Consider the following 6,000-nt stretch of genomic DNA (forward strand, 5'->3'; position numbering starts at 1 on the left):
AGACTTAAAACCAAGCTCCCGGACATCTTATAGTTTAGTTCTCCCTCTGGGAGAACCTGGCAATGAGAGTTTCCTGCCCATATGGGAGAGCCCTGCAAACTCATGGTGTATTCATATGCCAAAACCAATAACAAGCTGGGTCTCATTCCCCTGACCCTGAAAGAGCCTCCAACGTGGCATCAGAAGGTTAGGAAAAACGGAGATGTGACTGAGACCACTTGAGAAATTCGACAATCAACAGGATGATGATAATGATGATGATGATGATGATGATGATCATCATCATCATCATCATCATCATCATCTTCTGGGCAAGAGAGAAGGTCACAGTTTGAATGGATAAGGGATTTCTAGTGCAACAATCTCAACAGTCGTCTTTATTGTATTTCAAGTTTGTGCTTTATGTACAGCCAAATCTGAAATGGGTAATATGTTAATGTTGATAGTCCTAGAATTATTGCATTCCACCATCACCAAAGTGCTCAAGAACTACATTATTGTTCTTATGATAACAGCAGTTCATCCAGAGTTATAATCCCCTCTCCACTACTTGGTAGCACTGTAGCACTGTTGTATGGTTGTTCATTGATTTGCTCAAGAGGGCACCAGTATCATCTCCATTGTGAGACTTGTTACTGTTTTTGGCATATTGAATATGCCATGAGTAGCTTGCCAGACACTGCATGTGGGTGGGATACTCTCGGTAGCTTGCTGGACTCTCCGAGTGGGACAGAGGAATTGAACCCAGGTAGACCGCATGCAAGGCAAATGCCCTGCCCATTGTGCTATCGCTCTAGCCCCTACTTGGTAATTAAGTTAATATATTTATTTGTAGTTTAAGTAGCATGATTACAACAGTGTTTACTTGTATGGCTTTGATGGACAAAATTACACCTTTAACACCACAAAAGTGGCACAGACCTTTCACCTATGTCCTTTAATTCACTTCTTCCTGTCCTCTCACCTGCTTCCACAAATTAGTATCTGTTTTGCAATAAAAGATCAAAGATTTATCCTTATGTTACTTCCTATTCCTATCTTTAGTTCTCTATACTTTAGGTGAGTGAGATAATCCTTTATTTGTCCTTAAACTTCTAATTTACTTCACTTAACATGGCACCCTCTAGTTCCATTCAAGTTCCATTTAAGCCAATTGTAAGATTTTTCTTACAGCTGCATAGTAATCCATTGTGTATATATAAGACAATTTCTTTATTCAATCATCTGTCATTGAACTTTCAAGCCAAAGTTATTTCCATATAGTCATATATATGTACTATTTCCACATAGTACAATAGTCATATTGTAGTAAGTGCTGAATGAATATTGATGTGTATTCATCATTTTATATTACTGTTTTTGTGTTCTTGAATTATATAGAAGTGGGAATACACATTTTTACTAGTGAATATTAAGTTTGACCTCTTTTTTTGTGGGGGCCACACCCGGCGATGCACAGGAGTTACTTTTGGCTCTGCACTCAGGAATTACCCCTGGCAGTATTCAGGGGACCATATGGGATGCTGGGAATTGAACCCGGGTCAGCTGTGTGCAAGGCAAATGCCCTACCTGCTGTGCTATTGCTCTAGCCCCTAAGTTTGACATCTTAAACCCAAACTACTTTCAGCTCCAGAAGTGGGCTCAAATAATTTAGCCAATAATAACCTGGATTTTTTTTGGGGGGGGGAATTGTATTTCATTTTATTGTATACAGAAATATGACATGATTTGAACTACTTACATTGCCAAGGAAGTCGAACTGGATTTTCATAAATAGATTTCATGACTCAAAAGAAGATATAGTATTCTGTTCTTCTTACCTCTATTTTTTTGGTGCCGCTCTATGTGTTGACCTCATTATTTCCCAGTGTAGATAGCTTCCTTTATATATAGGGGGAAAGTTATATATAACCTTTCACATTCATGACCTCTATAGTAAAGCAATTTGTCCTCCAGAAACAAACTGGGAAAAAAACGGCTCTATTTGACCCATTTTTGTTCATATGACCTCTCTGGATCAATCTTTATGGTCAGGAAAATGGGATATCATAATTGACTGCACCAAGTTTATGTGTTCAAAGGTTATTTCCTCTGGCAGGAGTTCTGTGGTTGACAGACACAAAATTATTACAAGATCGAAGTCAGAACAGAGTAGTTCTCTAGAAATGGCAGATATGAAGACAGGGGGCAATTAAAGTCCACTTCATGGGTGTTTAACGCAATTATATTTTTATGCTCATATGTATTTTTATGTTTATATGATATTTGAAATTTTCTTGTATAACATGATGCATCTAATCCACATTAATCCAATAATGCCCTCAGAGCATGCAAAAAAAAAGACAACTCAGTCATATTGACTACTGCCTCCAGCACTCACACATTCAGATTGCTGAATCATGTGTTTCCCTCCTTACTAAATCAAATCCAGATGAGAGTCATAATTGACAAAATAAAAAACTATCCTCCCATTGTGTCTAAAAGAGGGGGGAAATAAAAGCATTACAATAGCACTGTCACATTGTCATCCTGTTGTTCATCGATTTGCTCAAGCGGCCACCAGGAACATCTCCAATTGTGAGACTTGTTACTGTTTTTGGCATATTGAATATACCACAGGTAGCTTGCCAAGCTCTGCCATGTGGGTGGGATACTCTCAGTAGCTGTGCTCTCCGAGAGGGACGGAGGAATCTAACCCAGGTCGGCCATGCGAAAGGCAAACACCCTACCCACTGTGCTATCGCTCCAGTCCAAAGCATTACAATAGAAGAATAGTTATTAAAACATTACAACATAATAATTATCCTTCTTTGTACTAATTACTATTTTCTAATGGAAGCTCAGAGTTTGGTTCTGTTCTTTCCCTTGTCTATACCCTAATGAAATCTTGCCGATTTCATTGATGCAGTGGTTTAATCATTAGTCACATGTTTATGACTCCCATTTCTTTTTTTAGCATTCATACTAACACAAGTAGCTTCATATTATCTTGTGTTTCCAAACATATGTTGGGAACATACGTTTCCAACAATCTGCTTAATATTTTCACTTGATATTAATAACACATATTAGAAATTAAAAAGTTAATATGTTCAAAAACACTTTGTATTTCATTCTTATGTTCATTATTTCCTTAAACTTCCTTCTTTCAAAAAATGGAATAATCGGGGCTGGAGTGATAGCACAGCAGGTACGGCGTTTGCCTTGTATGCGGTCGACCCGGGTTCGATTCCCAGCATCCCATATGGTCCCTTGAGCAGTGCCAGGGGTAATTCCTGAGTGCAGAGCGAGGAGTGACCCCTGTGCATCACAGGGTGTGACCCAAGAAGCAAAAAAAAAAAAAAAAAGGAATAATCCAGGTGTATCAGCCCAAATATATTTAAAGTTTTTCTTTTCTTCGCCATCCATCCTCTCAATCCATCATGGGATGGAATGATTAAAACCACATTAAATCATGCAAATATTCTGATTTGCAACCCTTCATTATCTTTTTCTCTAGGTTTTCTTCGTACTCCATGCAATATACAGCAATTTATTGTGGAATATATTTCCAGGGTCACTCAAAACAAACTGAGTGTTGCCAAACTTTATATATCTCATGCTACAGAGAAAGGAATGACAAGGGCTTCCATTGTATGGAATACTTCAAAAGCTCACAGACTAGTGTTACAAACTGTAACAGTTCATGACAATAAATAACAGAGACAAACGCTTTAAAAATTACCAATTTTTTGGCTGAGGATGTTGTTCAAGTGGTAGAACATAAACTTGTATGTGTAGGATCTATTGTTTTGTCCCAGCCTGTCCTCCCTGGACTACCACCTCCCCCCACTCCTGCACCCCAATTACCGGTCCCCACTCCAGCACTGCTGGGAGTAGTTCCACAACAAAAAGAAAAAAAAATTAAAAAGAGGAAGGAAATTACCTATCCTATCTGTTGAATGGGCAGGAACCACGTGTTTGAAGATATATTTAGCTCATGGAACTGGTTTGGTCTCATTTAAGTTTTACAGCTAAAAACACATGACAAATTCCCTACCCTAGATAAAGCAAACTTTTTCATTTATTAATATTTTCCCTTAACCTGTTAATTGCCGACATTTATAGGTTTATACATATCTTAAAATAAACTTTCCCAAATAAATTTTCTATGATTTGGAAATGTGGCTATTCTAGAATTAGTGTTGCAGGATGTTGTAAGAGTATTAAAAACTGAGTTACTTAGAGTTGGAAAGATGATTCAGGAGGCTGGAGCACATGCTAAGTTCCCTCCTAGGCAATACATGCTCCAGAGAGCATGACGAGGAATGATACCGCCCCCCTTCTCAAGCACAGAACCAGGAATCCAGGAATAGCCCCTGACTACCAAGGGGACCCCTTATCTAAACCAAACCAACACAAATAAACAACAACAATAACAAAAACTGGTGACTTAACAGATATGTGATTTGTGGTTCTGGTGGCCAGAAGCCTAAGAGATAGGCATCAGTAGGTTGACTCCTCTGGGCAAGTAGGAAGACTCGTCTGTTATGTCTCCTCCTGCTCTAGTCATTTCATTGGTACTTATGCTTTTTCCTTCGTATAACTTTCTCCCTGTCTGTATATCCAGATATTTCCTATTTTATAATAATACTGACTGAATTAGAGGCCCATCTCATTCCTGTATATGATCTTAACTCATTATATCTGCACAAAAGTCTGGTTCCAAACAGAGTCAGGAGTGGTATCAGGAGTTAGAAATTTCAAGTTTGAACTGCAGTGGGAAACAACAGTAACACCCCCAAGTTGGAGGGGAGCATCTCAGAGTCAGGAAGAAGCACTTAAATTCTCTGTAAAAAGATGACAAATCTAATAAAGGGTCAATCAGTAATTAAAATATGAAGAGAGGAGGTTATGTATGGAGATTTTTCAGACTCTTTGCTCTCTTCCTAGTCACCACTGAGACTCTTTGTCCTGAAGTGAAGATCCTATAGGTAAGCTGATTGTGCACTTCACTGCAGGGGCCACACACATGTCCCAGCTCACACACGGTTGGCCTGCCTCTAAAGCATGAGCTCAGTTCCACAACACTTGTGGAACAGAGCACAAACTTCCCTATCGGTTGTAGCCATAAAATTTACTCTTCTCTGTGGTATGAAGTAAATGAGTTCAACTATCCTTGAGTTTCTCTGAGCCTCTCTTCTCCTCAATCTCCAAATTCCTCAGTGCTTTTGATGACTTTAAGCTTTAGGAAACTACAAACAAGCAACTTTTGGACATCCCTCGAAAGTCTGGGAAATAAATGCAGATGGACTTTAGAGTAGGCTGTTCTTGTTCTCATCAGAAGGAATCACAACTTAACTTCAGATAGTGTGTATATTACAAAGAAAACACAAATAATCAAGATGGGGATGGCAGAATAAGAGATGGGGAGACAAGGTAAAAGTTCCACACCCTCAAAGCCTAGGATGGTGAAACAATTTGCATTAAAGTGGGAAGCTGTTTGGGGAAACATATTTGAAGATGTTAGATAATAAACTTATGGGAATATCAGTTGTCCATGTTTCTAACTAAAGTGATTTTCCTGTGTAGGGGTACTGCATCATATTTATTACTTAGTTGTGAATCAGAATTATATTAAATTGTTAGCCCACTTATGTAATGATAATTTTTATAATGATTCACATTCCTAAGAAGGTTGTATTTCTTAAAAGACCTGGTTTAACCACTAGATCAATAGTTTGTGCAATCCATAATTTATTTATTCTCAGGCCCTCTTCATACTATTATGACCTATTGAGGACCTAAAAAGTTTTTCCTTATGCGGACCGTATCTACTGGCATTTACCATACTGAAAATTAAAACAAATACTATAAGCACTTTGATTAATTTAAAAATAACAAACTAAGAAAATGCTAAAAAAATTTTAATTCAAAGTAACCATATGTTTTACTTTTTGTTTTACTTTTCAAAAACAGTAAAACAAAATAATAAAGCTCAGTAAAGAGTATCATTCTTTC

This window comes from Sorex araneus, chromosome 6, assembly GCF_027595985.1.
Source record: "Sorex araneus isolate mSorAra2 chromosome 6, mSorAra2.pri, whole genome shotgun sequence".
In the NCBI taxonomy this organism is placed as follows: domain Eukaryota; kingdom Metazoa; phylum Chordata; class Mammalia; order Eulipotyphla; family Soricidae; genus Sorex; species Sorex araneus.